Genomic DNA, 12,832 nt, shown 5'->3' with positions numbered 1-12,832 from the left:
GGCTATATATATACAATTTCTACATAATTTATTATTAAAATATTACTTTATTTTAAAGTTATTTGAAAGAGAACGATGAGAGAATTTAATTATTTAATTAATTTATTTTAAATATTACTTTATCCAGTTATTTTTTACTAAAACGAGTCTATTCTCATCCCAAATAATTTATCTTAAACTCTCATTTTTTTTTTATACTAGCGCATGACCCCCCCCCAACACATACACACACATATATACACACATGGAAAAATATAGTTGCGAGCACAATTATGTACTAATATGTGCATCAAAATGATGTGATTGGTCAAAAAGTAGATTTTATTGAAAACAGTGTTAATTTAAATTTTAAGTATGAATAAATCAATATTAATACACAAATTAGTGCGTGACTGTACTTATATGTAGCAAAACTCATACACACATATGGCTTCTCTGTGAATTCAAATTTTACTTATTGTACGCCTTATTACTGTCGTTGAAATTCCGTACATGGATAAAGTAAACACATATATATAGGCCGTCGACTTATGGTACGTTTACTGGCCAACATTCTGAATTGATACTTGATAGACTCATATCGGCATCGGATCAACAAGCAATGAAGTGATACCGTCTACTATCACTTGTGTAACGTTTGTATATGCATCATCATCCTTGTAAACAACATCCATTACGCGTGCGAGATTGAGAACGCAATCTAGGAAATGCTTTGGCACTTGAGTAGGTTTAAGGAACTCACTGTTAATATCTTTCCATGCATCCTTGATCTGCTTCTTAAATTTTTCTTCTGCCTCATGCTTTGAGACACCGTGCTGCTTCATATAGCAGTCGAGGGCAGAGACAACGTGTCCTCTCTCTTGCTCAAACTGCAAAAAATAGAAACATTTAGTGATTTTATTTCCAATATCAACGATTTAATTAAGATTAGCTTGCATGTGGGACTGCCAAATTGATGTTGTCACATTGCCTACTGAATGTAGAGCTAGGGAAAGGAATTATTAAGGATATAAAATAGATAATAAAATCTATATATATTATATTATATATATATATATATATCCTTAATACTACCTCTCACCTGTGGGCCATACCCCTTTAATAAGTGGACATTACAAACACGTGGAATATTTAACTAATATGGTAAAGTGTGAAATCTGAGATCAAATTCAAAACTTTTGCTTTGGTTCATGAATGTGAAATTATTACTTGTCTTAAAAGTTAACTTAATTTAAACAAAGAAAATTTTATTATATATTTGATATCCTTCCTGAAATCTTAAAAGCTAACTTCCCATGTTGTATATATACGTACCTCAGTAGAAACAAGGTCATCCATGAGTCTGCATATCGTTTCTGCTGCTTTAACAATCTTAGGGTTACCGCAGGCCCAATCGAAGACCTCCTTTGTTGCATCTCCCATGCCAAGAAAAGATAAGGTTACAAGTGTAGAGTAGCCACCGGTTACTAGGGCGTTACTCATGTACTCCTCCACCGTGTGGGTATATATTTTTCCTTCATCCATTTGGCTTCAAGAAGGTAGGCTTGAGCTAGCCTTTTGATCTGGTTGCATTAAAAGCCATGAAAACATTCAGAGTATAAAAATTCAGAATTTAGTGAAAAAGAGGCCAGTAAAAGTGATTAATTGTTGGTCATGTCGTACTGCTTCCTTTGTATAGTAAAGGCCGTATATCCTTCCTTCTTTGGACATCCCTTCGTCAATTTCCTTAGTAATATCCAAGAGTGCTTGATAGGTAGATTTCATGTACTCTGGGAGTTGCTCTATGCAGCAGTTATCCCACCTGAATGTTATTAATTTATTAAAGAAGAAAAAAAACAGCCCAATCAAGTTTCTGGTCCTGATGACTTGAAAAAAGAAGAAGTTTGAAGACATTAATTCTGGATCCGATAGAAGAGCCTTAAGTTAACCTTATAATTGCATCTGTAAAGAGTTTAAGCTCTTCAAATGTACCATAGGCATCATATGTATCATCCATTATTGAGACCACAGAGGCCACTTTGCCAAGCATCATCCTCCCATGAGAATATTGGGGTTCAAAGTACGGTCCCAAAATCCACATGAAGTACAACTCCACCACTCTATCTCGGACATACGATATCTTTTCCGGGACCCCTAAATCTTCTTTCCACCGCCTAAGCAAGAATTGAACGCAAACTGACATCAAATCTTGCCATATATGCATATACAAAATTAACACAAACAGGTATATATTATATAATGAAGTGCGATACCATGTGATCTATATGGCCTTAATTACCTCGAGAGCTCGGAAACTTCCTTCTGGTGTAGCCGTTGTTGTTGAGTTTCAGATGAACTCAAGATCATGAACTCGAGACGAGAGAAAACTTGAAACTGAGACTTGTATTGATTGAATTGAATGATTACAAAATAAAACTCTGTTTATATAAGAGCAGAAAGAAAGTAAAATGACTAAAATGACTAACTAACTAACTAACTAACTGACTCTTCTTCCTCTTTTAATTTAACACGTGCTGCTGGAGCTTTAGACTTCAATTCCATTTGCTCAATCTTGGATGCTATACTCCAACACCCCCCCTCAAGATGAACATGGATATTAATGATGTTCATCTTGCGTAATGTGTGATGAAAAAGTAGAGAACCAAGGGGTTTTGTCAATATGTCTGCCAGCTGCAACCTTGAAGGAATATGAAATAGCTTGATGACTTTTTGCTGCAATTTTTCTCTGATAAGGTGACAATCGATTTCTATGTGCTTTGTCCTCTCATGCTGAACAGGATTTGTTGCTATGGATAAGGCTGCCTTGCTGTCTGTATACAACATTGTTGATTGAGAATGATTAATTCCCAAATCTTGCAAGGCATAAATAAGCCATTGAATCTCACAGGTGGTTGATGCAATGGCCCGATACTCTGCCTCTGCAGATGACCTGCTTATTGTTGCCTGTTTCTTGCTTTTCCATGAAACCAGTGAGTTGCCTAAGAAGATAGCAAACCCTGTGACACTTTTTCGAGTGTCAATACACCCTGCCCAATCACTGTCTGAAAAGGCTTTCAGTTGCAAGTCCGATGATGAGGGAAAAAGTAATCCTTGTCCTGGTGTTGCTTTCAAATATCTAAGAACTCTAGTGGCTGCCTGATAATGACTGATTGCTGGCTTGGAAAGGAACTGACTTAAGACTTGAACTGAATAGGTAAGATCAGGTCTGGTGAGAATTAAATATAACAATCTTCCAATCATTCTTCTGTAAGCTGATGGATCATCATACAAAATAGAATCTGTTGCAGTGAGCTTTAGACTGGATTCCATTGGAAATGTAGCAGGCTTGGCAGCAAGCATGCCAGTATCTTGAAGTATATCAAGAGCATATTTCCTTTGGCAAATTGAGATTCCATTCTTGGACCTTGCCACCTCCAAGCCAAGGAAATATTTGAGTTCTCCCAAGTCTTTAATTGTGAACTGGTGATGTAAGAAATCTTTGAGTAGTTGAATTTCAATCAAACTATCACTAGCCAGTAAGACATCATCCACATAGACCAATATAGCTAGGAAAGATGATTCAGATTTCTTGATGAACAAAGAAGAATCTGAAGTACCTTGAACAAAACCATATTGAAGCAAAGCCTTGGACAATTTTTCAAACCATTGTCTACTAGCTTGTTTTAAGCCATAAAGACTTTTGAGAAGTTTGCAAACTTTGTTTTCTCCCTTTTGAGCCATACCAGGAGGTAATTCCATATAAACCTCCTCATATAAGTCACCATGTAAAAAAGCATTATTTACATCTAGTTGGTGAAGATGCCAATTTTTAATGGCAGCTATGGCTAGGATTAATCGAATGGAAGTAATCTTTGCTACTGGAGAAAAAGTGTCAAAAAAATCCAATCCCTCTTGTTGATTGTAGCCTTTAGCAACCAATCTAGCCTTGTGTCTCTCTATAGTGCCATCTGCTTTATATTTAATTCGAAAAACCCACTTGCAGCGTATGGTCTGTTTATTTTTAGGAAGAGTAACAAGTTCCCAAGTCTTATTTAACTCTAAGGCATTTATTTCTTTTTGCATAGCAGCTTGCCATTCAGGTATTTGGACAGCTTGTTTAAAGGTTTTGGGTTCTTGAGAAGCAGAAATTGAGGCTAGAAATGCTTTATGAGATGAAGACAGTCTAGTTGTGGATATAAACTCAGAGATAGGATAGAGAATACCTTTGTTAGAAGAACAAGCAGCATGAGGAGATGAGAAGTTTGCTTGTACAATATTTTGGACAGAACCACAAAAATAATCCTGCAAGTAGATAGGTGTTTGTTTCATTCTTGAAGATTTTCTGAGCTGCTGAGAGTGATCAATGTTGTGAGAATGTTGACCACTGGAAGATTCAGTATTGAGAGTTGGGTCAATATTGAGAGTTGATTCAATATTGAGGGTTGGTTCAATATTGAGGGTTGATTCATTATGCAGCATAGGATTCTGACTATTTGGTACAGTCAGTGTTTCTGTGCTTTCCATTTGTTGAATTGTTGGATTTGATGTATTTGAAAATGGATTTGAGGGAGTATTAGGAAAAAGGGAAGAAAAATCTGAAACAGAAGTATTTGGTGGAAATAGAAAAGAATGAGCCTCGGAATTAGATGGTAAGACTTTAAAAGGAAAATGACTTTCATGGAATATGACATTCCTTGAAATGAATGTTCTGTTTGTGTTTAAATCTAACATTTGTATCCTTTGATATCAGAAGGATATCCTAAGAATAAACACTTTAAAGCCCTTGAATCAAATTTTTGCCTGTGATTTGAAAGAGTTGATGCAAAGCAAAGACATCCGAATACTTTTAAATGGGAAAGATTAGGAGCTTTATTGAAGAGCATTTCAAAAGGTGTTTTATTTCTAAGGAGAGGAGTAGGGATTCTATTTATGATGTGTGTTGCTGTCAACACACAATCACTCCAAAAAGTTAGAGGGAGATTTGCTTGGAACATTAGAGCTCGAGCAGTGTTTAGTAGGTGTTGATGCTTCCTCTCCACAACACCATTTTGTTGTGGAGTTTATACACAACTCTTTTGATGTAATATACCTTTATCATGATAGAATTGAGGAATAAGAAATTCAGATCCATTGTCTGATCTGAGAGCTTTGACAGAAACATTAAATTGTGTTTCTACCATTATACAGAATGTTTTTAAGATGGAAGGAACTTCAGACTTAGCTTTGAGCATATATACCCAAACACATCGTGTGTGATCATCAACTATTGTAAGGAAAAATCTGAAGTCAGAATAAGATACAACACCAAAGGGACCCCAGATGTCACAATGTATCAAATCAAAAATTTTATTTGAATGTGTCTGAGAAACAGGGAAAGAGAGCTTTCTTTGCTTTGCAAAATGACATGTATCACAAACATTATTCGAATCAAGAGATATAGAAGGTTCTAATTGTCTAAGAAAAGGTAATCTAGAAATAGAAACATGTCCTAATCTGTTATGCCAGATATCTAAATGTTGTTGGGTAATAGCTGAAGCAAATGGTAGAGAATGAAACTTATTCTTGGTGCAGGTAGTAACTTGTTTGAAGTGGTAAAGTCCATGTTTTTCATGAGCAATCCCAATCATCCTCTTTGCTGATTGGTCCTGTAAAAGGCAATAAGAGTTAAAGAAGGAAACAAAGATATTAGTATCTTTGGTTAGTTTTGAGATAGAAAGCAAGTTGAAAGAAAAACTAGGGACACATAACACATTATTTAAAGATAATGTGTCAGAGAGGCAAATGGTGCCAATATAATTGGCAGAAACAGATTGGCCATTAGGTAGGTTAATAAGAGTATTAATAGGCTTAGGTGTAAAAGAATATAGAAGAGGTGAACAGATCATATGATCTGTTGCACCAGTGTCTAATATCCATGAAATTTCATGTTCTTGGATTGAAGAAACAGAAAAACAAGAAGAGTTTAGAAAGTTACCAGAGAAATGAGAAGTGGCAAGATTCACAGCTGGTGTGAGGTTTGTTTGAGGCAGTGAAGGATTTGAATTAGCAAGTGCTAAAAGCTTGGTAAATTCCTCATGAGTTAAAGAAAACTTTTGGTTCTCATTGCTGTTAGTAATATAGACCTCTTCATTTGATATAGCTGCATTTATAGTAGGTGAATATCGCTTGCCTTTGGGTCCAGTCCAACCAGGGGGATATCCATGCAACTGAAAACACTTCTCCACAGTGTGTCCATTGTATCCACAGTGAGTACAGTATAGAGAGGACCTCTTTGACTTGTCTTTCAAGAACTTAGGCTGGTGATTAACTTGTTTGACCAACAGAGCATGAGTTTCATGATCAACAGAATTATTCAACTGTCTTTGACTTTCTTCTTGAATCAGCAAAGAAAATACCTTTGCCATGCTTTGCAATGGAGAACAGAGAAGTAATTGACTCCTTATTGAGGCATAAGAGTCATTGAGACCAACTAAAAATTTTAAAACATAATCAGACTGTTGTCTCATAAGAAGAAAATCAAATAGGTTGCAGGTGCACGAAGCCATCTTTCCACAGCTACAAGTAGGAAAGGGTCTGTAGTTGAGATATTCATCCCAAAGTGTCTTAAAAGAACTGAAGTATTCAGTAATTGTTAAAGAACCTTGAGTGATGGAACTGAGAGATTTTTCAAGATGAAAAACTCTAGGACCATCACTTCTCAAATATCTGGTTTTCAATTCATTCCATAAATCGACAGCAGAAGCAACATAAAGAAGACTACTTCTGATTTCTTTCGATATGGAGTTCATAAGCCAAGAAAGTACCAGATTATTGGCTCTAAGCCAAGCAGTGTGGAGAACACGTTGATCAGCAGGAGGAGCAAGGATTGATCCATCAATAAACGCAGCTTTGTTCTTGACAGTTAAGGCAATGATGATAGCTCGACTCCAGGCAATGTAATTATTGCCAACAAATATTTCTGAAACCAGCAATGCACCAGGATTATCACTTGGATGCAAGTAGTATGGACTAGAGGAATCATTCGAAGGATTTTGACGAAGATGAGAAGAATGAACAGATACATCATCATCAGAATTCATTCTTGGAAATTTCCAAGAAATGCAAGAAAGTTATGATTTAGAGATTACAAAGATTTCGGGATGAAGATGTTTGTAATCGTATCAGGAAGTGAAATTTGATACAAAGATTGCGGAAGCAAGAGTATTTTCAATCTGATACCATGTTGAGTTTCAGATGAACTCAAGATCATGAACTCGAGACAAGAGAGAAAACTTGAAACTGAGACTTGTATTGATTGAATTGAATGATTACAAAATAAAACTCTGTTTATATAAGAGCAGAAAGAAAGTAAAATGACTAAAATGACTAACTAACTAACTAACTAACTAACTGACTCTTCTTCCTCTTTTAATTTAACACGTGCTGCTGGAGCTTTAGACTTCAATTCCATTTGCTCAATCTTGGATGCTATACTCCAACAGTTGTAGTATGTTAAAATCCAACTTAGCGAAGTTGAGAACAACTTCATTAAATGAAGCAGTTTCTGGGTAGGTAGAAAAATAATGTCTCGCCTCTAACCTTGGCATCCATTTTTGAAGCGGCCGCTCTAAGGCACGACGCACTTGTGCAGCAACAGAAGGGTTTAAATTACTCACCATCGACTCGAGTTGCGTTGTAGTCATCGACTCGAGTTGCGTTGCAGTAAAATGAAGTGCTCCATCAAGTATATCTTCTCCACGCACCCTCATATGCGAAGCTTCATAAAGGCTTAAAATACCTCGCACATCGTGAATACTTGATTCCTTGAAGTTCCCTTCACTGTCCTTAAACTTGCTGAAAACATCTGCATTATCACCCCAACATATGAGCACATGTATGTGATCTGTGCAGCTGAAGTTTCCGTAAACAAAACAATACCAATATATATTTTCTATGAGAAACAATACAGTGCCGAATAAGCGTTTTGATGAAGCACCCGTCAAATTGCATGCTCTAGTTCCATTTTTTAATGTTCTTCAAACCGGAAAGGTCGGTACGTACCATAGCTTTTTGTTTTTTATGTAAATTTTTTGAATTATTGTAGTATTCCTCAATCATTTTTTTAACTAGATTTATTAACCTTTGGCGGCCTTTTACTTTATTCTTTTATTTGAATACTCTAATGAGTACTAACCACTCGGAGTGTTATAACCCTGCTGCCTCAGTAAGCAAAAACGGACAGAAACAGTGTAGAGGTCGTCAGAGTCTCCAGTGTCGTCATCATTGTTGTGAATTTGTTGGAGTATGGTATCAATCTCACTTTCAAAATGGTAAGACACGCCTAAGCGTTGGATCGCATCAATCAGCTCCAACTTTTGTGATATATCATCGACGGGAGCCATCAGCAAGCTCTGCACTTTTTCTTTCAGCCTTTGAACTTTCTCCAAGCTCTCAGAGGAAATCTCCTACAGCACAAAGATGATAGATCATAATATGCATTTCAAGACTGTAAGCATTAGAATATATACATATATATATATAGAGAGAGAGAGAGAGAGAGAGAGAGAGAGAGAGAGGGGCTTCACAAATGTTCAACTACCATGGACTTGCTATTATAAGAGATGAAATGATCTCCCCAAATGCTTGGGTGAAAAGTTGCCAACGGGCGTTTTACAATAGAAATACTTGGATTCTGGGTTTGGGAAGGAATCCCTGAAACTGAAAGCAGGGACATTTTGTAGAACAACTAATTAGTGTATAAATGGCGACTGAGTTAACTTGATGGTTGTTGGTTTTCAAGTATCGTACTCGTGAATGAACAACTTATGGAAGGCCACTTATATAGATACGTTTCAAGCATACCGACAACGCCGCACGCATACCGTACTGAATATTCATAATATTCTAATATGTGCAATATAAAGTAAACTTAGTTTGAAAAATGAGATGAATTGAAGAATTAGTGAATAATAGCATAATGATTCGTGAATAATAGTAAAATAGTTTGGATTAAGATATGTTTTTGAGTTTTGGAAAATAAGAGAAGAAAAAATTGAATAAAAATATTAGAAAGTTACAATAATGTTAGAATAATATTATTTTTATTTTCAAATTTAAAAAAAGTTGAATTATTCTATGTTTTGTTTGAAAGTTTGATAAAGTTGTAATGAATAGGTAATAATGATAAGATGAAAAAGTTGAAAATTTGAAATTTAAAAGTATTTATATTTAAATGATATTTGAGAATTAAAAAAATTATGTGAAATTTTAAAATGAGATAAGATGAGATACCTTGTGTTTCCAAACCAAGCCTTGTTCTATACCATAGGTAGTTTATGGTGTAAATTAATAAGTATTAATTTGTATCATTGATTTATTGTATTCCTATTATTTCTCTATCTTCAGTCACTTATAAATAGGGATATATATTATTTATTCAAGCACAATTGATAATAATAAAGATGTAGTCGTCAAAGTTTCTTATTCTTTGCCTTTCCCATCTCCTATTCTATTTTATTTCCATTTTCTATATGATATCAGAACCATTGGCTAACTCCAGGCTCGATTTTGAGGTCTATTTTTTTATTTTTTATTTCTAAGTTACCTCTTACAAGATTTTCTCAATTACATCCATTTTTCAATATGATTTTTGTCGTATTAGTCAATTAATTGACTGTACAAGATGTTATTGGCATTTGGCATAAGAGCTATTGATTTCCTAGTATCACTCGTAGTGCTTTTCCGTAGATGATAATCTCATATTAAACATGTTATTTTGTGTTCTTTTCTAGTAATCATGTGTTCTCCAAAAGCTTCCAATGTACTTAACGAATTGTCGTTAGTGATAATTAAATCTCACATTCGATGTGTTCTCTAGTACTGTTCGTTTGTTCACCACATGTTCTCCAAAGGCTTCATATGCACTTAATGGGTCACTGTTCATGATTAGTATATATCATATTCAACATGTCTTTAGCGTTGTCAATCTACCTTTTTTTTTTTTGTTTGTTTTATGGAAAAATCTAGTTGCAAGTAGTGCTAATTAAAATTTTAAGTATGAAGGAATCAGTATTGGTACGCAAATTAGTACTCGACTTTGATTATACGTAACAAAACTCTTATTTTATATATATAGCATGCCGTGTTTCAAAGTAGTACACATTTTTCCATTCAAGTTTGCACACATCTTTCCATTCAAACTCGTGCACAATTATTTTCTCTACTTCCCCACCCACCAGCTGACGTGTTAGGAAATTTAAATAAAAATTCTTAAATCCTCATCAAGGAAATAATATTGATATTATTCTTATTTAAATATATCAATATTATTATCCTACAGTGCTAGCATCACGAGTGTCCTAGCAAGAAGATGTAGATGGTTAGAGATATGGACGGGGTGGCTATCTACCTGAATAGGGCAGGTTGCATCCTTAATGCAAACTACTAGACCAATAATGAGGTTCCCAACTTCCAACAATCAATATTAACAAAGCACAATTTAAAGCTTGGGGCAAGAGTATCAGCTAGCACATAGCTATAGATGTTGAAAAAGGAATTAAATTGCATCAGATTTTGAGGTTCATTCCTTATTCTGATCTAGATTATAAAACTAGTGTGCCAATACACTAAACATTTTTTTTTTTTCGTCCTCAATGAATTAATAACAAAATCACCAGCCATTCAAAATTTGATTTAATTCATACACATTGAGACAATTATCACGTTTTCTTTGTCCCACCTTCCCTCTTAATCAAGGATAAAATCAAGAATATAAGTTTGGAGAAGCTCGATAGTTTTAGGTCTAGAATAAATAATTGACATGAATTGAAAATTTTTAGGAATTCCTTTAACAAATTGATTAAAAACTAAGCAAAAAATAAGAAAGAAAAAAAAAAAATCAAACTTGCATTCTTTCATGAATACAGATAATTTTACAACATCTAACATTTTCATATATTGGAATTAAGAGTAGGGGTTGAACTATGGAAATGATCTATATAGGAATTATAAAAAAAGGTAATACAGGTAAACCATAAGCTAAGTTTTGTATTTTGTTGAATAATATAGTCGCAACTAGGGGTAACAATATGTGATATGATCTGTGAACTCAAGGCAAACATGACATGAAATTAGCAGGCTTGTGTTTGATGTTAACAAGTTCAGGTCAAAACGAATTGACCCTTTAAGACAATTTATAAACGGGTCAATACTGGATTAACCTGCTTAATACAAAATTAACCCATTTTGGACTAGTTTAGATTTATTTCAAAATTAAAATTTTATTATTATTAAGTTATAATATTGATATTTCTCAATATGTTTATATTTTTATTGTATTAATTGTTGCGATTGTAGTTTTAGACATATGCTCATGTTTGTTATTGTGTGGTTTGTAATATTGATTATTTATATGGTAAAATTTAAAAAATATTTATATATATTTTTTAAGATATTGTACTTATTAATAAATATAGATTTAAACTGTTATGTGAAATCATGTAATCAAGTCAAATAAGTTATGCATTTTAGTTCATTCCATTTACATGAAATAAAAGGGTTTAAATGAATCGTATTGTGTTAACATATTTCTAACTAATTATTAAAAGGGTCAAAATGGAAGACACGTTACTACCCATTATTTAAATAAGTTAGGTTAGAGTTTAGAAATTTGACACGTTTATCTTAACGGGTCGTGTTTGGATTAACCTATATAATTAAATGTTCATGAATTAACATGAAATGAACACGACTCGAAAACACGATTTGCCACCCCTAGTTGCAACGTTATATATTTAAAAGTCTTAAGTAGCACAATTGCATCCTGTATAGTCAGCTATCCCACATGAGTTTTGTTTATTAAATATGTTTTCCCTAGATAATTATAAACTTTGAAAGAGAGATAATCTAGTATAAATATTATATTCTAATTTAATTTCTTGAAATAAAACAGAAAATTAAATGTAGCTATCATAAAATTTTAAATGAGATCAAATTCTAAGACCGATTATTTAAGAGCATCGGTCAGTGCCTGTTATAAATTGTTAGGGGTGTAACCGGTCCGGTTCGGTCCGGTTTTAGACAAAATCTAGGACCGAACCAGTAGGCACCGGTTTTACATTTTTCAAAACCGATTACGCACCGATTACCCTCCTAAACCGGTATTCCAGTTTTATCGGTTTCCAGTCCGGTTCGGTCCGGTTTTCCGGTTTTAATAAAATATATATTTATTATAAAAAAAATCTGTTTATAAAAAAAAAAAAAAACTGCTATGTCAAAAAATTCTACTTAAAAAAAAACTACTATATAAAAAGACTGTTATGCAAAAAAAAAAGTGCTATGTAAAAAATTTATGCTATTAGTATAGCTTTGGTATGGCTTTATATAAATTATATGCTAATATATATAATTTATATTTATCTACTAATGTTTTATGTACTTATCAAAAAAAATATAAAGAGTTTTAAGTGTATTAGACCATTAAAATTTAGTAATAATATTTGAGTGATTTTCTTTCTTTTCAGGTTCTTACTTCTTATGAATCTATGATAAAATGTTATTAATAAATAATATATATTTATAATATCATATATTTAAAGCATATGCCACCATATGCCTACACATCCATCCCCCACATCAACTTCTTTTCACATTCATCCCCAAAGAAATCTGGAAACTCTTTTACACGTCTCTCTCTCCCTCACAAGTCCCCACTCTATTTAATTCCACCGGTTGGTCCCTCTCTCTTCATCTTAATTCCCTCTCAATTCCTATCTCACGAAAATTCTGCACCTATCCCTTTCACTCTATTCTTGTCTCCTTCTTGCCTTTCTTCAATCACGACTTGGATGACACTAATCAATCAAGCACCAATCAA

General features: G+C 33.9%; 1 long non-coding RNA gene and 1 pseudogene across 1 annotated transcript; both read right to left on the bottom strand.

Annotated features, from left to right (window-relative positions):
* Nucleotides 1-560: 560 nt before the first annotated feature.
* On the bottom strand, nt 561-8,736 carry LOC122310292 (annotated as a pseudogene).
* LOC122311378 lies at nt 5,290-6,089 on the bottom strand. Its single transcript, XR_006242773.1, has 2 exons — nt 5,954-6,089; nt 5,290-5,624 (listed from the first exon to the last, which is right to left on the bottom strand). It is a non-coding gene; the product is annotated as an uncharacterized LOC122311378 (long non-coding RNA).
* Nucleotides 8,737-12,832: the final 4,096 nt, after the last annotated feature.

Source organism: Carya illinoinensis, chromosome 5 (genome assembly GCF_018687715.1).
Source record: "Carya illinoinensis cultivar Pawnee chromosome 5, C.illinoinensisPawnee_v1, whole genome shotgun sequence".
NCBI classification, from domain to species: domain Eukaryota; kingdom Viridiplantae; phylum Streptophyta; class Magnoliopsida; order Fagales; family Juglandaceae; genus Carya; species Carya illinoinensis.
The sequence above is the reverse complement of the archived record's forward strand: the minus strand, read 5'-3'. Positions and strand labels throughout refer to the sequence as shown.